Raw genomic sequence first — 24,263 nt, 5'->3', positions numbered from 1 at the left:
CCCGTTGGCTTCAGCCTTGACCTTCACTCCCTGCTGAGGCAGTCCCTGGTCACGCTCTGGAAGAACTTGTTCTGAATCCCAGGTGTTTGGCTAAAGGGCAGAAAATTCTTGGGTTTTTCTCAGAGCGCCACCGAGTCTGCAGCCGGCCCCTGCTGCGGGCACTCTGGGGTCAGCCCTGAGGATTCCTCCCGTCCAGATGAACTCCGTAGCCTCTCCCAGTTTTCCCCCTGCCCTCCGACCTGCTCAGCCCTCACTGCACATTCAAATCACCCAGGGAGTTTTCCAACCTCCCAGGGTCCTCAGTCATCCTCGGAGCTTGGGACCCAGGTGCCCACACGGGCGCTTTTCAGAGCTCCCCCATCCACCTGGGTTCGGTCTTCCCACTCCCGTGCATCCTGTGCTGCGGCTGCCAGGGTTTTCTGCTATTGTCCTCCTACCCTTAGAAACTTCTAGGGCAGTCCTTAGGATGCAGACTAAAACCAGAACTCCTCAGCCTGGACTCCAGGCCCGCCGCCCTCTCTCTGGGACTGGCCCTCCAGTGGTGTCTGCATCCGCATCCTCATTCTGGAATGTTTGGATGAGACATGAGCAAATGGGAAAAACACAAATAAACATCATCTGAATCCTCCCTGCCAGTCAGAATTAATCTTTGTGTTTCTAGCGTGGCGTGGGCCATTTTCCACCCTGTTTCACAGGCCTCAGCTTCCGCTGCTTGATTACGATTCTAGGCACTGTCTTGGAGTCCCTGGGTGTCTCGGGATCATGGTCCCCACCCTTCTTCCTCCCGAGCCGCTCACGAGGGGTGATGCTCACAAGGCCATCAGTCTCCAAGGTCTCTGATAGCCTCTCTCTGTGCACTCCTTTCTCTACCACTCAAGAATCATCTCAGATGACGAGGAAATAGGCCTGACGTTGTGTGTGAAACTTGGAATCCACCCTAATTTGTGGAGGGGAAGGGAAGTTATTAGATTTCTTTGACACTTTAACTCAACATAAAATTGTGTGTGTGACAACTCAAGACAACTGACCGGTCACCAGAACATCGTGATGCTAAAGGTGGAGTCCCACCCCCATTTGCACAGAGGGCTTAGAAATGTCTGCTGGGTTGAACCAGCTGCAGCCTCGAGGCCCCCTTGCTGTGGTCTGTGGCACAGCTTTCATCTGATAATAACAAACTCTGCAGCAAGGGGTCTGTCTCCGACCTGTACTTGGACTCAATTTCTGTATCAGCCAAGTAGGTAATTTTCCATAATTTGATGTGAAATCATCTGTGTAGAGCGAATGAGTCGTTGCATACTGAGTCGTTGCATACTGCTCTTGGTCGTATTGTATCTTAAAGTTACAAAAAGTTTTATCTGGTTTCTTGCCTGATGATTGCAGGCCCAAGGTGAACTAGAAGGAATTTATATTTTTATAATGTTATTATTGACTTGGAATCCTCTCCTCTCCATTGAAAAGAGCGCCAATTTTATATATTCGTAGACGGTGCTAGCATGACCGAATGGGGAATGACTCGTTACTTTGTGTAACTCACGCTCCAACAGTGTAACTGATGATCTCCTTGTTGTGATTAACAATAACGTTGAACCGGGAATGTACTCAGTTGCTATAAAGACCCTGGATTTGGGCTCCAAGGAGACAGTCCCAACTAAAAGTGACAGTGGAAACCAGCTCCTCTGAGAGAGCTCAGCCCTGCTCACACCGTGTGGCATTTTAAGTCTTAGAATGACTGATTTGCAACTCCACTTTCCAAAAACCTCTCTGTGGCTTGCAGCTTCTTTCCTGTTGTTTGACATTGTAAAACACCAAAACATATCTTTAATTTGCTTTTTTCTACCCAAGTAAGGTTGTTAGCAATAGTACAGCCTATACTTACGCTTTCGTCCTCTGAAATCTAATTTTTAACATTCCGATGATTTAAAAACAAATAAAAAATTGGGAGTTTAAAAACAACGGTTCCTGTAGATAGTTGTTACCTGTAGGAGCTCCTTTTTCTGTAACTTGATAGAAACTAGTTGACTCCTTTCAGAGGGAGTGCCCTATGATGTGACATGGCATGGGCCAGCGTTTAAACTGGAACCAGTGTAGGAAACAGTTACATGAGCTCCTGCCCTGTCGTTTACCGTTCTGCATGTTTCTGTATGTAATTCTGGGAGGCTTTTTTTTTTTCACTTGTGAGAGAGTCGAAGGAAAGCTTTTGTCTGTCCCAGGTGCCGATTGTTGACCTGTTCACAGGGAGGGTAGCTGCAGGCACACGTCACTCCCCGTCCTCCCCCACACTGGCCTCTTTGCAGGAGGTGCTCCCGTCCTGGCCCAGAGAGCCCCCGGCTCACTCCTTCCCCCAGCTTGCATCTTCTCCAGCACTCACGGCAGCAGCTGTCCCCCCTCCCATCCCGCTGCCCCCTGGAGCCTGCAGCCCTGTGGTGGGGGGAGAACGGCTTGGTCGTTTGTGGTGACTTCTTGCTCTGGGCCAGGCCCCTGTCCAGTGCTGGGGAAGGACACAAGGGCACGCGGTCGCTTCCTGCCAGGACCCGACAGCTTCCAGTTCTCAGGTTTCTCCCCGTGACTCAGCACCTTGAAATTTGCTCACTGGTTTCTCTCTCGTCCAGAAGAAGGCAGGCCATCATCTAAGAAGGAGAGGGACGTGCCTGAAGGGATTAACTCTGGAATTTCTGATTGGTGAAGAAAGGACTCCCTTTTCCAATCTTGTGTTGCTAGCAACAGGTCATGTGGGACACGTGCAGAGAGCGGTGTGGCCGAGGGCCCTGTTCTTGTCGCCCCATCAGAGAGCAGAAGACCCAGGGGCAGATGTCAGGGAGAGAGACTCCATCCACCAGAGGAACCACGGAGCCTGAACTCCTGGCACGCAGTTCACTCACGTAGATGAATCGACAAATTCCTGAGGCAAGAGCAGTTTCAGTGACTCCTTCTTGGTCTCAGAATGAAGAAATCCCTGTTTACCTTTGATCCGTGTGTTTTTAAGAGTTGTGATGGAATTTGGTTTCCCAACAGCTCTGGCTCGCTCACGTGCCAGCTCTTTATCAGTCATCCACTTTTACGGTGGTGTTTGGCAGACCATGGAGGGCTGGGTCCCAGGTGCCCTGGAGACCCCAGGGAGAGCCAAGCCTGCTGCGGTCCTCAGCAGACCACCACAGAGGTGCCAGGAAGGAAACCAGCCCCACGAGCTGGAAATAGCCTCCCCCGGCTGAGGGCAGGCTGCCCCTCAGATGGTCCTTAGACTGAGGGAGGACACAGCCCACAGGTGCATAGGACGTTTGGCTCAGCTGCCTGCTGGGAACTCGTCACCCTTGTCAGTGTGCATGGAGGGCCTGACCGTTGTTCCTGGGAGCCAGCGGGGCTCAGGATGGCGTGCGCACCTTCTTAGGCTGCTCCGAGCTTCCCTCTTATTCGGCATTCCTCTGAATGTTGTCCATCTTCTGTCTGTGGGTTTGCTCTCTTGAGTTTTCTGAAGACAGCTAAGCCCCCAGCTGGTGACTCAGTAAGTGCTAGACACACGAAGGCTCTCAGAACCAGAGCCAGTGTGACATTAGGGATACCCGGGGGCTCTCCAGCCACCCACGTCGATGTGGTGTGAGTCAGCTCGGCCGCTGTAACAAAGCAGCGCTGGCGGCGGCCTGAACCCCAGACAGGCCCTCTCCCTCCGTCCTGGGGTCGGCAGGGCGGGTTCCTCCCGAGGCCTGTCTCTCTGCTTTCAGACATGTCTTCTCCCTGTCCTCCCAGAGTCTTCCCTCTGTGTGTGTCCGTGTCCTCATCTCTTCCTGTAAGGACACAGTCACAGTGGAGTAGGACCCACCACGTGACGTTATTTTACCTTAATTAACGCTTTGAAGGCCTTGTCTCCAAATACAGTCACAGGCTGAGGTCTTGGGGGCCAGGAGTTCCATATACAGATATTAGGGGAACACGATGCAGTTTATAACATCTGTGTTATTTGGTAAGCCCTAGCCGTGATTGGAAAGTCTGAGAGATTCGGGAAAGAAGTGTCTCCAGCCCAGGATGGTATTCGCCCCCAGTGGCTGACCCCTCACCCTGAGAAAGACACCTCTGTTACTGCCAGGCGTGGACTCCACACCAGCGGCCGGCTCTTCTCTGGCTCTCGCGTCTTTCCTGTTAGCTCGGACGGGCTGTGTCCTGTTGAAGTCCCCAGCCTTCAGGCTCCCTCACAGGCCCCCTCACAGCCAGCACCCCTCGCTGCCTGTGATGGAGCTTGTCTCCTAGGAGGCGAGGCCAGTGGTCCAGAACCTTCCACGCCCGAGCTCTCACTGGGACCCTCTGTCCGCACAGCACGGTGGCCTGGGGATTGTGTCCTCCACGTGCTGCACTCATGATAGTTTGTTCAGCCCTTCTCCACACTTCTGACCCTTAAAATATCGTCTTCACTTTACCGGTGACTGAGGCTCTGAGCTGGGTGGGTGACTTGCCCAAGGCCGGGAGCTAATGAAAGGAGAAGCTGGGCTTTGAAGCCAGGTCTGGGGGCCTCTAGGTCAGCACTGACCAGCAGAAGTTTCTAGTAGTCACAATAAAAGAGTAAAAAGACAGGAGAAAATAATTTTAATATAATATGTTTTCTTTAACTTAATAAACCCGAAATGTCAGGTCAGCATAGAACAATTATCAATGAACTATTTCACAATTCTTTTTCTTGCATTAAGTTTTCAAACTCTGGGGTGTTTTTTAACTTATGTCGCAGTCTGCCCTGGCCACATGTCGGGCACTCAGTGACCACGTGTGGCTGGGGCTGCAGGACCAGACGGCAGCCTGCACAGCCGGGCCTGTTCCTGTGGCCGCCGCCTCCCCAGGCAGACCATCCTGAGGAACCCGCACGATGTTCGTGATTCAGTTCACAGACCCATTTGTGCATCTCATCCGCTGCCTGACAAATAAAGCCTTTCTAGAGGTGAAATCAGAAAGAGAAACTGTAAATTCCCAATATCGTTTATGGAGAGATGATTATAGGTCCGAGTTTTCACCCACTGCCCTTGGATGGAGAGAGCTGGGAGTTGAGGAGGAAGAGGAGGCAGAGCGGGAGGGAGGGCAGGCACAGGGGAGGGGACATGGGTGAATGGCAGCGGCTGCACGTCCGTCCCCTGGTTGGACCAGTAAATGCAGCGTAAGGCAGTGGGGAAGAAAACTTCAGTGCACGGGAGGACTCGGGTGGCCTCTGCACCTGTCCGAATCCAGAGGCCTCGGGACACTGAGAGGGACGTTTGCCCGAGTGCATCCTAGTCTCGTGGCTTCCTCTGTCCTCCGCTGTCATCACCTCCCAAACCTGGGAGGCTCAGACCTGGCAGTCTGGCACAGACTAAACCGGGTGCTGCCAGGGAGCCCTGCGTGTGCGGCACAGCACCTATCAGGCTGTGTTGCCCCGAATTTCCTCCAACAAGAGACACAGAAAGTGTGTGTTGTTGCTATTACTATTACTGATGTTCTTCTTATTGTTATTGTTTTCGAAGAAAAATAAGATCCTGCGTCTGCCCTCAGAATAGCTCACCATCTAATTGGAGAGACCAAGAAAGCTCTGACTCTGCATCCAGTACAGTGACGGGACGCGCAAGGGGCGCTGGGGGGCGGGGACCCAGGCTTCCTTGGGTGGGCGAGGTCCCAGCGTGGGGTGCAGTCACAGCCCAGGAGAAGGAGCTACAAGGAGCACAAATAGATAAGGGACACTTACCTTGGTCAACACTTTAGAAGACCACGAGCGGTTCTTCCCCAATTCTTTAGGATTAGGGCAATGTGGGCAAAACGTTTAAATACCAGAAAAACATCTGACTTGGGGGACCCATGTAAATGCCTTTCTTTGGGTCTCTCCCACTTGCAGCCTCGCTGGAGGCAGTGGGTTCTGAATACCCCACTACTTTTGGCCCCACCTGGACCGCCTACCCCACAAACTGCCCTATGTTCTCCAGATGCCTGGCTATGCCTGTCAATCAAAACGTGCCTGTAAGAACCATTGCTGGGAAGAGACTGGCCCTTCTTGATGAATTCACATCACCATGGGAGTGGCTGGTGGCACCTTAAACATTCCTTTGGCATTTCCATTTTTAAGAGGATGCTGGGTGGACTTGTAATTTACTGACACAAGTTGGCATATTTTCAGGCTGTGTACGTAGAGACAACATTTGGTTCAGCAGGACGAACCTGGCCAAGGGTCTGTCGCCTGTGGTCAGCTGCTCTACACTGCTTCCCTCTTGAACCCGTGATGCCCTAAACTCCATGATTTCTTGCAGCATCTCCCAGAGCAGCAGCAGCCTGTGAAAAAGAGCTTTGGCGCCATTTGTTGTTGTGCAGAGGAAAAGGAGTCCTCGATGGGGACTGATAGCGGAGAGGTAGGAGGAAAATCAGGGGAGCCCAGGAGGGAGAATTCAAGGAGAGAGAGAGGTCCAAGTCAGTCCACCCAGACCCTCCAGGCCCAGACCAAGTGGCCAGTGTGGAGAACAAGGGTTCCCAGCACCTTCTGCATGTGTCCTTCCAGAATTCACCTCCACAGCTGTCACTTGGGGCTCTGGGGCTGCCCCTGCCCCACACCGGCCCACCATGGGGCTCACTAGTGTTGCCCATTGGGGTGTCAGTGGAAGGTTCTGGAAGAGGCCTGGTCTCTGGGGGACTGGGCATCCTTTTGCTCCCCAATTTCCTACCTTCCTGTAGGGAGTGGGATTTCCAGGCCCCAGAGCTGTTTCTTGACTTTTGAATTATTAAGCTTTGTGTTTTTGAACACTGACCTCAGTTCACATGGGAATGAACTTGAAGAAGGGAGCACTTAAAATGTCACTATTTCTTTTTCTCCTGGGAAACCAGTGAGGCTGCTGCTAGGTAGAAGCTTCACTACCGGGAAACATGGAAAATAAAGACAACCAGTAGTTTATCTTGACGAACTTCCACACTTCCCGAAATGAGGGAGATCAGGCAATGAGCTATTCAAAATTTTGAAAATCCAAGAAATTATAGTAATTTGGGGAACCTGCTTTCCATCTGTGGATGGGAAAATTCATCTCTACTTTTCCTGGTGGCGGTAGCTGGCTCACAGAGTTCTCCAAAGGACTTAGCTACGTGTCTGGATTTTTTGATTTAATCATCTTAAGTAAAAAGATACCACACTGGAAAACAAGATCTGAGAAGGCCAGCCCCAGTGGCCTAGTGGTTAAGTTCCACTTCTCACTCTGCTTCAGCAGCCTGGGTCCAGTTCCCGGGTGAGGATCTACACCACTCTGTCAGTGCCCATGCTGTGCTGGTGGCCCACATACTAAAAAATAGAAGAAGATTAGCGTGGATGTTAGCCCAGGGCAAATCTTCCTCAGCACAAAAAAAAAACAAAAAAACAAAACAAAGTCTGAGAGCTTGCCAAGTTTAGATTCACATCTAAATTTTACAGTGGGGAGTAACTTATTAGTCTATTTGGTGTTTCAAATTAAACTGACTCATTATTAAAGCTGTTCTTCAAAGCCAAGTGTGTGCCATGCGGGAACAGTAGGCCCGCGGGCATCCCCTCTCCAGGGAGGATCAGGCCCCTGGAGAAGCGGTTCAAGCACTTAATCATCATTAAACCCACTCTCTTGAGGAGCTCTCCAGATGGAATTAGAATGACACTCTGAGAAAGGAGACATTCAGTTTGCAGACATACGCAAAGGCACTGAAGCAGCTCAGCTCTTCCCATCAGCGTGCAGGTAGTCTCTCACTTTGACGGGGAAATAGGTTTCCTTTAAAACCGCTGCATCCCAGCGTGAGCTGACTTTTTCCATCCGGAGTTTAATTCCCCGTGGCCATTCCTCTTCGGAACCCTAAGTCCTGCAGCGTCTCATCCCAGGTGTAGGATGTCGTTAGGGCATTCGCCTTGTCAGGAAGCGCTGTTCTCCCATGCGTCCTCAGGCAAGAGAGGTTCTGCAATAGACCATCGTTCGCTCGCGCTGCCCCGTGCAGTCGTCTCTCCTCTCCACACGGATTTCAAGCTCAGTGAGGGCCTGACCTCTGTCAGCTCTGCTCACGAGTGTGTCCTCGGCCCCACCAGCGCTGCTATTGGGGGGTCCCACCTGCACAGCCTGTTTGTGGAGTGTGTCCAGGGCACCCCCTCTTCACGGCCAGGGCCAGGCCAGGTGACTGCTGCAGGGGTTGACCTGAGGATGCTGGCCAGTGACCCCGGACAGGACTTTGTCCCTGCTCACTGCCAGGAAAACGACGAGAGCTGGGCTGAACCCAGGCCTGCAAAACTCCAGTCCAACGTGCTGGTTTTCTCCCCGTGTCACACTTCCTTCTGTAGTTCCTGTTAAAACCAACCCCCGTCACCGTGACTATTTCACAGAACAGGAAGTGGAATTACTAAGTCACTCACTTCCATCTGGTCACTCAGACTCCAGCCGGGAGCATCCAGTGATGGGTCTGCTGTGCCCCAAGCACCGAGCTCACCCGCCCGTTTCACCTTCTGACTTGACTGCAGTGTGTTGGCAACTGTTAGACCCGTGAATGTATAATTTCCATTTTCTTAGGAAAGTCAGGTTAACTAACTTTTTTTGAGAACTCAGGTAATCCTTAAGTTAATCGTATAATATGTGTTTAAAAGCTTGGGGGACTGAAGAGTAGACAGCATTTCCTTAGAGATGCTTAGCAGTCTAATGGCTAGATACGCGGAGACACCTCGAGAACGTCCAGTGAATTCTCAGCTTGCCAGGTGCAGGCCGACTTCCTGGTGCCTTGTCTTCGACAGAATTTCAGAGTTCCTCCTCTTTCTCTCCTGGTATCTTCTCTTTCTCCCTCTCTCTCTCTCACACACACACTCCCCTAAAGGACTCCTCTCTACCTCAGTTGCAGAGCGTGAGACTGTCCCTCAGTAGGTAGAAGGTACGCTAAACGGAGCAGGATGTGCCAACAGCTGCCGTATGTCGTGACCCCCTCTGCAGACTCTACTGCAGCTCCGTCCTCTGGAGTTTTCTGCGGCAATGGTAATGTTCTATATCGCACCTGTCCAGTAGGGTGGTAGAGAAGCATGTGACATGAGACCAGTACAACTGAAGAATCAAATTTTTAATGTTCTTCAATTTTAGATAGGTTACATGTAAACAGCCACGTGTTCCGAATGGCTGCCCTCTTGCACAACAGGCAGCCCTACTGGATGCTTGATGGATGTCACTCTAGTTCCTAGGGTATCCAGAACCCTACCAGATAGGTGTTGGCTCCGTTTTGTCAATGAAAAAAAATTGAGGGCTTTCCAAAAGTAGTACAATTTCGTGCAAAAATTAATGTTGAGTTCAGAAGGTAAAATTCTCTGAAAAACACAAGCACTTATAAACACCAGAAACTGCAAGGGCACTGTTGGTGTGCTGTGAACTACAGCAAATAAAAGTGTGTGCTCGTGCCCGCTCACCTCGGCTTGGAAGAGCCTCGCAGCACGCTGTTTTATTGAACATTCCTTCTAAAGTCAGCTGCTGCTGCAGAGTTCAGAAACATGCATTTGAAAACCACAGACGTTAATATAGACTGCTTCTGGCTTTAGTGCACACTCAGAAGTCTACCCTCCTGACTTGCTTCGTGCTTCCAAAGAATTTCAGTGAGCTCCTAGAAAAGAGAAATAAAATAATGGGGAAAACGCATCCTTTTAAAGAGGTCTTCCAAAATCTGTGAATAATCAATAACCTGATTACAGTTCTGGAAAACTCAAAATGGATCTGTGTCTGACTTGAGAATGAGCCAAAAGAAGACAGTGTGGAACAGCTCATTACAGTTGGTTTTGTGAAATCGTGTTTGTACTTAAGAGCTCAGACCATCTGTGAAGATGGAGGAGTGAGCTTCCAGCCCGCTGGGCCCGCTTTTGCGTCCCACGTGAAGTGGCTGCCATGTCCGCCAGGGGGATGTTGAATACTGTCTTCAAGATGCGGAATTTCTTACTGTCTTATTCAGCCCACATTCCACAGCAGAGTCTTGAATGTGTCAATCGGTAATGCGTTTGCTTTTGGAATGGACTCAAAGAGAAAGTCTCTTGTCACAGTTTTGTGTGGGGAGCACGACCCTAAGATTGAGTCTGATTTTTAAGGAACCTAAGTGGGTATTTTGTTTCATCCGATGAACTGAGAACACTCATACCTTTTTGAGTTTGGGTGGCAACTAATCCCACAAACACAACGTAATTATTAAGACATAAGGTGTAATTAGCAAACGCAGCCACTGCCTCAACAACCCTTAATAAAAATAACGCCGGGCGGTTATGAAGTGGCGCCCCAGGCAACATAAAACCAACCTGCAGTTGACATCCCAGCACGTGATCTATGAACTCGGCCGTGGCTCCGTCCTCGTCTGGCTTCGCTCCCCCAACTGGAGTCTCGGCCCAGGTCCCCTTATCTTAGAGTGGGCCTCCCGCGAGCCCCGCCCAGAGCCTCTCCCCGACTTGCTCCTGTTTCCTCAACGTTCAGGGTGAGCCAAGCTGTGGCCTTAGATCTTGGGGCTCAGGCTGAGGTTGAGAAGGGCCCCCACTGTCTCAGAGCTCGGGACCTCAAGGCCTGCGGCTTAGGGTTTGGGGCTTGAAAACCCCAGGGCCTCCGAGGCCTGTGAGATGCCATGTTCTGCGTGCTGTCACCCTACCTTGGGGTTCAGTAAGTTTAGGAGTTAGTTTGCAAACCTAGCTTTTATCAGACACCGTGACCTAATTTGCAAGCCGCTGACTTTAGACCACAAACGTCATTAAATATAAGTGACATATTCAACACTGGTTGTTAAATATAAATAATGTGGCAGTAAAATAGTCTGTGGAAAACTGTAGAAACAGCAGAATGTGCACCCAAGTGTCATGTGTCTTCACACTTTAACTGGACCACAGACCTGTCTTCTGTCTGTCTTCACAGATTGTGTTCTGGGGCCTCGAGGCAGCTGCTCGCAAGAAATCAGGAGCCTGGCGCTCCTATGAGTCAGATCTGTTCATCATCTTGTTTTCAGCTGGACTCATAAAGCTTTCCTTTCTCGTTTCTTACTTAGCTGTGTGATATCCCCTAATTACTCTGTCCCTCTGTCTGTAATGCTGGATTATTTTATGAGGGCTGACAGGAGCGAGGGAAGGGAAGTCAGAGATCTTGGCTTCTTATCAAAAACAGCACAGAGTGAGCAGAAGCAGAGCTTGTTTCATTCGGCTTTTTTAAGGTGGGAAAGTACTTGAGCTTGTGATGGACACGTTTTATGTGAATTGGTTTTCAAGCTTGGTTTTGGATTCACATTTGATTGAGAACACGATATCGAGGACAGCATAACAGATATTCCTGGGTTCTTAATGACTTAGGTGACGGTGTGAAGGTGGCAACACTCCTTTTCAGAACAACGGAAGAGAGGATGTGAGTTGCCCTCCTGTGACGGGACCTAGGCCGGGCGGGGATGTGGTCGGGTGGTGAATTGTCTTCATCACTGAGCAGTCTTCTTGGTTGCCATCTACTTCATGTGCTTGAGCGAGGCTCACTGAGCTGCCATTTCTCATCCCATGCCAGGTGACTTCAGAAATGTCATCGTGTAATTTTATCTTTGAAGACAAGTTATTTTCAGACTCTAGAAGTGGAAAGCACGTCTTTCCGTATGAAATCTCTGCGCTGCTTTTGTGGTTAAGGAAGAACTTTTTTTATATTTAATAAAACTCTCCTACAATGTTTTAAATGAAATGAAACCTTAAAAACCCGGTTTTCAAAATATTTCTTGTCTTTTCTCAGTCATAACGTTGGCAGTCTGGTTTTAAAAATTTAAATTGGGAAACAAGAGATAGAACATGCTGGAATACATTTGTGAAAAATTATCTTTCTGTGTTTGTGAGTGTGTCTGTGCATGTGTATCTGTGTCGTGTCTGTGGGTGTGTGTGTCTGTGTGTGTGTGTGTGCTATTTCTTGCCCGCCAGCCAGGGGCACTGTAAGATGCTTGTTGGTCAGACACCTTCTCATGCTCAGCCAGGCTCTGTGCTTGGATCACTGTAACCATCATTCTCCTAATTGTGATTTGGTGCTGGCATTAATTTAATTACCATAGAGTCAAACAAAAGCCTAAAATTTATTATTATATTTCTGCAGCTTTTGATTCTTGCAAAACAGACTTTGTTATTTAATGCATCCTGAATTATGCTTTAGCACAAGTCATATGTAACCAAACACAAGTCGTAAGTAAATAGACAAGGCAAGTTGGTAGTTACATTAATTACACGTGGTGACTTAGGATTACTGCAATAGATTATTCATAGAGGTGTGTGCATTCACACTGTACTGTCTCATAATTGCATTAAGGCACTTAACAAAATACCAGCATCTTGAAATTTAAAAGTAAAAGGCTAGCTTAAATGTCGTTTCTGAATGTGTCAGTAGGAATTTACCTCGCATACTGGTAGGACATCAGTTTGAGGACTGTCCTTGCTTACCCAGCCCGCACACTCTCTCTCTGCTCATCTCTTAGGGCCTGGCCTTCAGCCACGCCGTCCTCTTCCTGCTCCCTGGCACAGCTCCTGCCACCTGCACCTGCCATCCTTCTCTCCACAGGGCGGCGCCTTCCTGCCCTGTGCCCTGAGCCATCTCTTCCAGCCACTCTGCCTGGTCTCCTTGCGCCATCCTCTCCCCTTCTGGCGCTCTGTCAGACGATGTTCTACTGCAGTTTATAGGGTTTTCATGGCCAATTTTTTCGGAAGTGAGTCACCAGGTCCTTTTTCCTAGTGTGTCCAGTCTGGAAGCTCTGCTGAAACCTGTCCACCCTGGGTGACCCTGCTGGTATTTGAAATCCTAGTGGTGACATAGAGCAGAGGCTAGGGAAGTGGAGACACAAGCCACGTGGCTCTCTGGGGACAGATCGTTCCAGATCGAGGACATTGCAAGAGCAGAAGCCCTGAGACAGTGACTTCCTTGGCCCATCGGAAGACAGCAGGGAGGCCACACGTAGGGCTGGAGCGGGTAAGATAGGAGGCCAGATAGGTGGGGAAAGGCCTAGATCAGGTAGGGCCTGGCAGGCCACTGTGAGGACCTGGGCCTTCTCTGAGTGCCCTGTGAAGCACCTAGAGTCTGGCTGTCACAGGGAGAATAAATGAGCGAAGGAGGGGGCCAAAATGGTGGGGCCAGTTAGGAAGCCCCAGGAGTTCTCGTGAGAGAAGATGATGCCCCGGTCAGGGGCAGTGGTGGATGTGTTGAGAAGTGGTCAGGTTCAGCTGCCTTTGGCATGAGAGTCAGTAGGATTTACTGATGGATTGGATGTAAGAGAGAGAAAGGAGTCAGGGATAACTCTGAGGTTTTAGGCCTGGGCGTCCAGGATGGTGCATTTGCTGTGTACAGATAGGGAAGGATGCGAGGGGCAGGGTGGTGGAGGACAGTGACAAGTCGCCGTGAGTCTGAGGTGCCCCTGAGGTGCTCACATGGCAAAGTAAAGGAGGCAGTCTGGACAGCAGAGACATCCTAGATGGATGCATGTCTCAGATCAATTAAGGAAAGGAGTTTAGAGAAGAGTCAAGGTCCAAGGCTGAGCCCTGGGCTTCAACATTCGGGGACCAAGAAAGTGTGGAGCCACCTGCAAGAGAGACCAAGACAGGCGACTGGGAGACAGGAGCACTGACATAAGTGAATGAGGCAGCGGAGTGTTTGAAGCACTTCATGGAAGAGGGAGGGATCGTCAGATAAATACCACTGAGTCCAGGTCGGAAGAGGATGAGGATGGGCCATTGGATGGAGCATGTGGAGGTCATCACTGCCCCGGGCAAGAGATGTCTTGGTGGTATGGTGGCAGCGAAAACTTGATTGGTACAAGTTCCAGAGAGAAAATGGGAGGAGGAGGCTGGAGATGGCTTGTCGAGAACCTACTTGGGGAAGTTCTGCCATAAACAGGAAGCAGAGACATGGAGCGGGGGCGTGGAATCAAACCAGGGCTGTGTTTCTTTAAACACTGAGTTTTAATAGGATGTTTGTCAGCTGATGCAAATGGCACAACAGAGAGGGGACAATCACTGAGCGGCTGGAGGAGACACCTGCTGGAGTAGCGTCTCAGAACTGCGTTTAGTAATGTCTAATTTCACTCTTATCAAAGTTATGGTTTTGTTTGGAAAAGGAGGAAACTGTCTTTATCTCACCCTCAGGCAAACTCAGGGCTAGGCTTTAAGATCTGACCCCACCCACGGCTCTGGTTGAGGCCCCTCAACACCCTCATTTTCAATGGCGAAGGCCCCTCTTGCAAGCTCACACGGCCACGTCCATCCTGTAGACTGAAGATGGGAGAACAAGACCACACCGCACAGAAGACCCCTCCTCCGTGTTCACCTGCAACAGGAAAAGGCAGCTCCTGTTCCAGGCAGGTCCCAGGAAGGCCTGGAGGTGTGCTGGCAGTGTTGCTGTGTCCGGAAGTGAGTACTTGACTGCGGGCTGGATGCCGAAGCGGCCCAGCGGAAGCAGCCATTCTGGGCGATGTGAAGATCACGCTGTGCCACCAGCCTAGGAATACATGTGTGTCCAGGTGTTAGGCACAAAGGGACAAGGGCCTGATCTGGTCTAGTGGTCACCTACTGTAGGTGTTTCAGGCGGATGCTCCTCTGAGCTGCGTTTGTGCCGTGAGGCCACAGGAAAATACTCCTGAGAGATGTGGTGGGTGGTACCCTCCAGCCTGAAAAATGGCTTAGCTTCCAAGAGTATTGTGTTAGCTTCTTGTGGCTGCCATAGCAGAGTAATACACAGTGTGGGGCTTAAAACAACAGAAATTTATTTTCTCACAGTGCTGGAGGCCAGAAGTCTGAGATCAAGGTGTCGGCTGGGCCGTGCTCCCTCCAGAGGTTCCGGGGGAGGACCCTTCCTGCCTCTCCCAGCTTCCAGTGGCTCCAGGTGTCCCTTGGCTTGTAGCCGCATCCCTCCAATCTCTGCTCTGTTGTCACATGCCCTCTCCTTATGTGCATTTCTCTGCCCTCCCCTCCTCTTCTTACAGGAGGGGACACTAGTCATTGGGTTTAGGGCCATTGGATTTACGGCTGGATAACTCAGCCATTCATCCACCCCTATCCACCCTGTTGGTGAGGGGTCCCACCAGGGTTATGGGGATGACCCAACACAGACAATGGACAGCAGACAGATGAGATGGACAGCAGTACACTAGTCTCTTGTAGTCACAGCTCCGGGAGGACCTACACACGACATGGCCACGCGAGATTGCACTCAGGAGCGGAGTGGGCCGCAGGGGCTGTGGGAGGCAGGAGGGTAGTGGTCCCCGGTTCCTGCGAGAGGATGTGAATGGCTTGTCTGAGTAATTCTACAAACTGTCAGGGAAGTAAAACCCCCAGCTGGGGGTGAGCAGGCCCTGCACTGGGTCCCCGTGGGAGGCCTGTTTGGCAGGGACCTGATCCTGGGGACGAGCGAAGAAGGGGGACTTAGTCAGGCCATTGAGGCCCCAGGGGTCAAGGAGCACAGACTATCAAGCCTTCAGTTTAGGCCTCATACCGCATCCAGGATGAGCCCTTCTGCAGCTCCTTAATTTAACACATCTGCAAATCAATTACGTTGACTTTCCGAATGCGGCCGCGCTCACAGTACCGGGGGTTAGGGCTTGGGTATCTTTCTTGGGGGGGACACAGTTTCACTCACTACAAGCATCGGTGCTGATCTGCATGTAAAGTGTGAATGGTGAAGTTTCATTCAGGGAAACTTTTGTATCCTGTTAATTGGCCCTTTATATGATTATAAAAACAATACAGTTTGTTTTAGAGAAAGAAGAAAAGCACAGAAAAAGAAAAACTTTTTAAACTCTAATATTGACACCACTAACCAATGCTAATGATTTAGAGTATTCCTAGGAATTTTTAATCTGCATGTTGTTGTTGTTATTATATGTAATTATCATACCAGATAATTTTGTTTTATAAAAATTTTGTTTTTCACTCAAGGAGGTCACCACCCTCTCTGTGAAAACATTGAAATATGAGTGCGTGTGCAGAGGGGCTGACTATGCATGTCCAGGGTCGTGACTGTGAGTTGGGACGTGGGCGGTTCAGCCCCAGGGGACCAGGCCTTCCTCCGCCCTGGGGCCCACACACGAACAGGGTGATGCGAGGCCACACTCAGTGCCCTCTGAGTCTCCTTCCCTGTCCCGTGGTGGGTGAGCTCCGGGCGCTGGTGGGAACTCCTGTTCCTCCTCACCTCCCCACCCACGCCTGTCCAGCACCGCTGTCCTCCAGGCACTGGGCCCCAATGCCTTAGGGACACCGTTTTTCGCTCAGAAATGCAATATAAGGATGATGTTTTTGAACCCCTGCCCTCTGTGTGCGGGTGGCCCAGAGGGTCTGGGAACCCCTCTTGGTGCGTGAGCCAGCACCGTCTAGTGTGTCAGCACTTTGCTGGGACATTTCTCCCGTGAGACTCCATCCCCTTGCTCCATCTTCCCCGGGGTCGGCCATCCACCCCCTGGTCCTCATCTCCCTCTGTCTCAGCCACCCCTGCAGCCTCACCCAGACCTCACTCTCCCGGGCCTTACAGCTGTGTAGAGAGCCCAGACTATTTTGCTTGAATGGGACCTGAGCACAACAGAGTTAACGAGAGATCGCAGGGGCCTCTGGCCCTGCGCTGGACTCTCACCTTCTCCCCGGGGTCGGGCCTGGGGTGCAGGCTCGGCGGGAACCCTGCCTAGAAGGGGGCGCTGTTGAACCCGCCGACCAGTGTGACCTGAAACCAGCAGAGCACAGCGCGTGGCAGCCCTGGGGTCAGCGAATGGGGTGGTCCGGCAGGCTCGGCGCAGGGAAGGAGAAAATGGAAGGGAAATTGCAGGAGCAAATACAAATGTGTCATTTTCTTCGAGAAGGACGGCCAGCATAAAAGGGAGTCTGATGCATCCGTGCAGGCCAGGCTACCGCGTCCAGCCCATGGGCGCATCCCCCTGCGGCATCATTCGCAACCTCGGAGAGCATCCTGGCCTGGCCTTGTCAGCCTTTCGGGTGATATACGGGGACGTTCCGGGTTTTCATTTGCGATGGCTGTGGTTCTGGGTATACTTTGCATCCAAAATCGTGTGTCTTAAGGTTTTTTCTGTTGAATTAATAAAAGGGCTGTAGTGATTGATGAAACATTTATTTTTATACTTTTCAATAAAATTAACTGAATCCAAAATCGTTTTTTAGCCATTCTACTCTACTTTGTGAGAATTTTAGTGTTTTTTTCGGTGATTTATTGCAAAGTATTTCAAGTATTTCCTATTTGACATGGTATTTGGAGAATATTCCAGGAGCATATAACTCTTCTTTTGGTGAGCCATTCTTTATACATAGACTCTTCTCATTTCCTTGTTAGAATACAAAATCTTTAGTTACTCTGCTTAGGAGCATAGTTTCTCATGCTTTTCTTGCCAACCACTCAATGTTTAAAAGAAAACCAATCTTTTGTTTTATGATTTTGTTCTTGAGTATATAATAATTCTCTAAAGACTAGTGTAATATTTTTAACTCACAATTTCTTTAGTGCTTGAAATAAAAGTATTGTTCTGTGAACAACACAGAGAAACCCATTTGATCTGGACCCTTCTGGATAACTTAGTTGCCACATCACCTATTAGAATGAGTTGCTTACTCAATAAAGAGGTTTGCAAAATATTCTTCTAAATTGTATCTTCTTGTAACTGTACTCTGACCTGATTTTATTGTCAATTATGAAACAAGAGAAGGTCTGTGGCCTGAGAAACATTTCTCCTGAATGTTCATTCTGAATGAATGCAGAGAATATGGTGTTCAGACTCTCAATAAGGCGAGGAATTGATCTTATTGATCTTGATGATTGGCACGTATCAGCACTTGTATGTATGAAATTTTTGAAGGAATTATATTAAGAAACGCATTTAGTTTCTTAGTAAAGTTCAGGTGACTCATTCTGGTATTGAATGGATACAAACAAGCTTTAGCCCCATTTGTTTCCTCAGCTCTTAGAGAACAAGTTGGAGCAGGTTGGGTGTTCTGGCAATTCATCCCTCTGATCACAGGGAGAGCAGAACTCAGCTTTGAAGAGAAGCATCTGCAGAGACAAGTAACAATTCCATTTCACAATGCGAGTTTTTTCCTTTAGGGAAAGGAACCAGAATGCAGTGCAATTTGAGTTGTATGTGAAATTTCTCTCTTTTTTTCTTTTTCTTCTTAATCTCATTGCGTTGATATGCACATTAAAACCTGTTTTTTACTTAAGAAGATTTTATTCCACCTTTTCTAAAGTATGGAAAATAGTCCGAAGGTGAATAATAATAAAATAAATAATGATAATGGGGCAGGCCTGGTGGCCAAGCGGTTAAGTTCGCATGTTCTGCTTCGGCGGCCCAGGATTCACCAGTTTGGATCCCGGGTGCGGACATGGCACTTCTTGGCAAGCCGTGATGTGGTAGGCGTCCCACATATACAGTGGAGGAAGATGGGCACAGATGTTAGCTCAGGGCCAATCTTCCTCAGCAAAAAAAGAGAGAGGAGCATTGGCAGCAGATGTTAGCTCAGGGCTAATCTTCCTCAAAAAAAATAAAATAAAATAAATAGATGATGATGCTATCTGGCGTTGACTCTACTAGCTGAGGGCCAGACACTGTTAAAGCTTTCCATGTTTGGACTCATTTACTTACCGTTCACGGTAACCCTGTGAAAGAGCTGGCATCATTGTGCCCATTTTACCATGAAAGAGGAAACTAAGGACTTTTAGAAGTTTGCAGGGCTGAGGTCTATATTCAGAAAAATGTTTATACTCTAACATATCAACATGTTTGTCTTTTGAGCAAAGATGTGTCTTTCTCCGAATGTTAGACCTTCTTGCCCTTCTACCATATCTGCATTACAGGAAGCAATTAAACAAACATGTGCAGGCATAGGGTGATATGCTTAGGGAAATTTCTTAGGACAGGTTTTTATTATATAAAACTAAAGGAAATGTATTCACCTTCAAATCAAGAAGATCAGAGTTTCCCATTGCCTTATTCTGTTTCCAGTAATGTAGAATATCCTTTCGAACTGAATGAAAGCCCTTATGTAAATTACCTTCAAGTGCATTTTAATCAAACCTGCAATTCACTCCACTATCAAACTTAAGTAAAAGAGCTACACTGAGCAGAATCTCTCTCCCCACTCTCTGTCTCTCTCTACCTCTCTCTGTCTGCCTCCCTCCGTCCCTTCCTCTCTCTCCCTTCCTTATGTGACCATCCTTCTTATTCTACTTAATCAGCTGATGGAGCAGCAATTTCCAGGAATAAATGGCAGGATATTTGTGTTCCTAAAATAGAAGTCGGTGTGTCCAGTTACGTAACACGCCTTGCTAACAGTTCTACTGTGGCACTAGTTAATGTTTATTTTGCTGTGACTTCTAAAAGTCAAGGTTTAAATAAAATCCTGAGCACATTTCTTGGCCTTCATTATTTAAAGAACCCTGCAATCTTAATTACACTACAAAATGATCTTGGGAAGAGCGTGGCTTTAAAACTAAGTCGTTAAAAGGACCATTTCCTAGTCTAAGATAGTGGCTTCGTAAGGTACCTGGAACATGTAGTCCCAAACCCCTTTTAGTAATGCTATGAGGTTTCATTGTAACCTGCAAACTGAGCGTTTTTTTAATTGAAATATGTTTTCTTTAAAAATGTTTTCTTTATTGAAATGTGGTTCACATACCATACAATTCACCCATTTGAAGTATACAGTGCAGTGGGGTTTTAGTGTACGCATAGGTGTGTGGGACTGTCACACCTGTCAAGTTCAGGACATTGACATCACCTCAGACAGAAGCTGTGCTCTTCAGCTGTCAGCCCCCAGCCTCCTGACCCCCGCCTCAAGCAACCACTAATCCGCTTTCTGTCTCTGGAATTCCCTGTTCCGGACGTTTCGTAGGAATGTGATCACATGATATGTGGTCTTTTCTGTTTGGCTTCTTTCACACAGCATAATGTTTTCAGTGTTCATTCATGTTGTAGCATGTCTCAGTACTTCATTCTCACATTTCAAAAACCAATCCTGGACCTTGGCACTGAAGGGCACACAGTCTCCACCGTGGGCTGGCCGGCTGCCGTGAGGGGGAATCGTTCCTCATCCTGAGCTCTGTGCCCGGACAGAGTTCATGGGGACCTGGCTATTGCATGCATATTGGTTTCTTTCTTTTAATAGCTTTATTGAGATATAATTTACGTGCCATAAAATTGACTCATTTAAAGTGTACAATTCACTGTTTTTTAGTATATTCACAGGATTATACGACCATGACTACAATCTAATTTTATAACAATTTTATCATCCCCAAAAGAAACCCAGACCCATTAGCGGTCACCCCCCATCCCCCACCCTCCCCTACTTCCCAGCCTGAGGCAGCCATTCTGGTATGTCCAGTCTATGAATTTGCCTATTTTAGACATTTCACGTATATGGACTCATACAGCGTGTGTGGTTTTTGTGCCTGGTTTCTTTCGCTTAGCATAGTGTTTTCAGTGCTCATCCCTGTTGCAGCGGGTGTCAGTACTTCGTTCCTTTTTATTGCTATGCAATATTCCACTGTAGGAATATACCACATTTTATTTATTCATTCATTAGTTGCTGACGTTTGGGTTGTTTCCACCTGTTGGTATTATGAATCATGCTGCTGTGAACATTTGTGTATGGGTTTCTGTGTGGACATATGTTTTCATTTCTCTTGGGCACATATATACCTAGGAGTGGATTTGATGAGTCATATGGGAACTCTTTTGATTAACTTTTTGAGGGAGCACCAAACTATTTTCCACAGCAGCTGCACCATCTTACCAGCTGTGTATGAGGGTTTGACTTCCCTACCTGCTCACCAACAATTATTGTTATCGGTCTTTTTGATTATATCCATCCTAGTGGGTGTGAAATGGTATCTCACTGTGGTTTTGATTGCATTTCCTTAATAGATAATGATGTTGAGCATCTTTTTGTGTGCTTATTGTTCATGTGTATATCTTCTTCAGAGAGATGTCTGTTGAAGCCCTGTGTCTGTTTTTTTAAATTGGGTGGTTTGTCTTTTTGTTGTTGAGTTGTAGGAGCTCTTAGTGTATTCTAGACACTAGACTCTTATCATATATATGATTTGCAAATATTTTCTCCCATTCTCTGGGTCGTATTTTTACTTTCTTGATGCCATCATTTGCAACAAAAAAGTTTTAAGTTTTGATGAAGTCCACTTTATCCATTATTTCTTTTCTTGGTTTTACTTTTGGTGTCATATCTAAGAAATCATTGCCTATCTGACACTGTTTTAATGACTAAATTAAATCTGATTCTGACCTTCAGTCAGTGTCTAATCCTTGTCATGTCATCTGTGCTCTCAAATTAAAAGTAGAGTTTTGATGACTTAAAACTCATCTTTATGGAAAACTTATTACATCAAGTACATTAGTAAATGGATTTGTAGTTTTCACTCCCTCTCTAATCCTTCTCCTTGTCGAAACCAGTGGCCCAGAACCAAGGTTGATTCCCCACTCCCCAGCCCCAGGGATATTTGCCAGTGTCTGGTTGTCACTGCTGCAGGGTGCTCAGAGCATCTCGTGGGCAGTGGCCAAAGATGTTGCTGGACATCCCACAATACACAGGGCAGCCCATCCCACGGCAAAGGTTTCTCAGCCCAAATGCCAGGAAACCCTGCTCTAGCCGGTCCAAGGCCTGCCCTGTGCGTGAATATCCTCCTCCCACTCTAAGTCTGCACAGAAGGGCAGATGCCTTTGACATGAGCCAGTTTGCATGATTCTCGTTTTCATTTTTCTTCATATTCCTTACTTTGATCCTAAAAGCTTTCAATGTTTTGCTAATATCTTTTGTTACTTATCCAAATCCAGCCTAAGACAAGAATAAGACTATGATCCTTTTTTAAAGAAACAAACCAAAAATGCTGAGTAACAAACACAGAGTTATAAGAACTATTATATTATCCTCCACGTGCACACACACACACACACACACAATTTTTTCCTACGCTGATACTTCAGCACTTTGATGGTTTCAAACGAAGTTTATCACCAGATTTATATAACAAGAACTATGGGTTTATTTTTCCATCCACATAAAATACCAGTAGATTTGACCCTCCCTACGTGTACGCTGGTCCATTAAGAGCCCGGGCAGCCCTGGATGGAGTTGGCTGGATGGGACATTTCAGCCTCTTCTCCTCCCCTGTTGATCTTTGAGATTTAATTGAAGATCAGTATTATAGGAATTTAAACCAAACATGTACACAGCCAGCCCTTCAGGGCCTGAATTTATTCTGATGTGAAAGGAATGTTTTGCTTCTTAAAAAAACAAGAGATGGGGGCCAGCTCCATAGCCGAGTGATTAAGTTTGCACACCCCACTTTGGCGGCCCAGGGTTCGACCGTTCGGATCCTGGATGTGGACCTACACACCGTTCATCAAGCCGTGCTGTGGCTGCATCCCACATAGAAGAACTAGAATGACCTACAACTAGGATGTACAACTACGTACTGGGACTTTGGGGATAAAAAATATAAAAGAGGAAGATTGACAAAAAAAACCATGAAAAATGAAAGAGAGGTTGAGAGTCTCCTTAGAGAGATTCCTTAACTCCTTGCAGACACAACGTGTTCCCAGAAGCGAGCAGTTGGTTGTCAGCATCCTGGTCTCCACACCCCACCGCCCAGGCTGCAGCCTAAGCCACGGCCCTGGAGGTGGTCGTGCTGCTCCGTGTCCGCCCAGGCGTGTCTCCCACGGCCGGCTGCATTCCCGAGGCCCTCCATCCACCTGTCTGTGCAGCGTGGCGGCCCTTCCAGTTCAGGAACCAGGGATGGCTTGATGACGTTCTCTTCTCGGCTGAACAGTCCTAGATCCTTTGACCATTGTCCATAAGACCTTTGTCACCTGCTCTGATCACAACGGAACTGTGTGCGTCTTTTTGCTGACTCTGAGGCTTTGGAGCTGGGAACCTCAGACCAGGAGAGGATGGTGGCCACTGCTCTGTGGCTGTCCTCTTCTCAGGGCTCCATCATCTAGCTGGTTCCACGAGTTGACTCATCTCTTGGCTCATAGAGCCGCCTTCCTGGGGAGGTGCTGAGCTGTGCGTGTCCTGGGCACCTCCGGTGGCTGAGCACACGCAGGCTCCCAGGCAGTCACAGGCAGGACCAGGAGCAAACGGGCTGCTGCCTTCCCCACACCGGGGTGCAGAGCCAGCCCAATCCCAGGTGTGGCCCCTGGCCAGCCAAGGCTGAGTCTGAAGCAGTGGAGGTCAACTACCCCGGGTGAGGAGAGCCATGTTCCAGCGCTGTGGATGCGAGCCCTAACCTACCCATCAGGAGCACTCTGCCCCTCCATAACAAATCTGCCTTCAGACTCTGGAGTTGCTGTTGATCTCAGAACAGCAATAGTAGGTTCTATCGTTTCTGCTGTTTTGTAAGTGAGGACCCAGGCACAGAGGGGCTAATCCAGTGAGGTGGGAGTGGAATTTGAACCCAGGCAGCCTGGCTCCAGAATGCTCTCCCCAGTATGTGATGTGGGTAGAGCGTGTGGTTTTCTTCTCCTAGTCTATATGCTTGCTCACTTAGATAAAAGTTTCCTTCAATGTATTTCCCCTAATATTTAGATTATTATTTTGGGTAATTGGTCCCAGTCTCATGAATTATTAAACTTTTTTTAAGTTGAAGGAACAGCAATCTTTTGAGTACCTGTTCTATGAAAGATTAGGGAGGTTGAAAGCACACAAGATGGCAGGTGGCATCGTTGTTCCTGTTGTCTGTTGCTGCAGAATAAATGATGCCGAAACTTAGCAGCTTAAACAACAGTTTTATGATGTCTCAGGATTTTGTGCATCAGGATTTGGACAGGGTTCAGCTAGGCAATTGGTATTGTCTCTCCAGTGCTGTCAGATGGCAGCTAAAGAGATCCAAACGGTGCAAGAAGCTTCAGACACACGCCTGGGCCCTGAGGGGAGGTGCTGGAAGACTGCTCAGAGGGGCCACTAGGGTAACTGAGCTTCCTACTCTGACTCGGGATGCCAAGGGCCTCAGTGGGAGCGGCTGGTCCCCTTCTGCCTGCCACCCTCTTGCCCAGAGCAGTCGGGGCCTGCCCACATTCCAGGGAAGGCTGCACCACTCCATGGCATGGTCAAATCTCGGCAGCCTCTCTAATCCACCACAGCTGTAAGGTGCGTACTGGAGTCCTGAATGAATGTTATCAGCTAAATTGCATCAACTGTCATTGCGTTCTTAGTAAAACGCATATTCACAGCATTCTTTGCCTTGCTAAAATCAAAGTTCTTCCACCTCCTGTACTTGGAAGCATTTCAGGTGATTACTAAGGGTAATTATAAATTTAATTGAGCCTCTCAA

The 24,263-nt window shown here is 48.4% G+C and overlaps 1 protein-coding gene across 12 annotated transcripts in view; it reads left to right on the top strand.

Moving 5' to 3' along the window:
• Positions 1 to 24,263, top strand: part of MBP (myelin basic protein) — a 140,697-nt gene that overhangs the window by 32,117 nt on the left and 84,317 nt on the right. The gene's annotated exons all lie outside the window — the stretch shown is intronic.

This window comes from Equus przewalskii, chromosome 7, assembly GCF_037783145.1.
Source record: "Equus przewalskii isolate Varuska chromosome 7, EquPr2, whole genome shotgun sequence".
NCBI classification, from domain to species: domain Eukaryota; kingdom Metazoa; phylum Chordata; class Mammalia; order Perissodactyla; family Equidae; genus Equus; species Equus przewalskii.
This window is presented reverse-complemented; position numbering and strand designations above follow the sequence as displayed.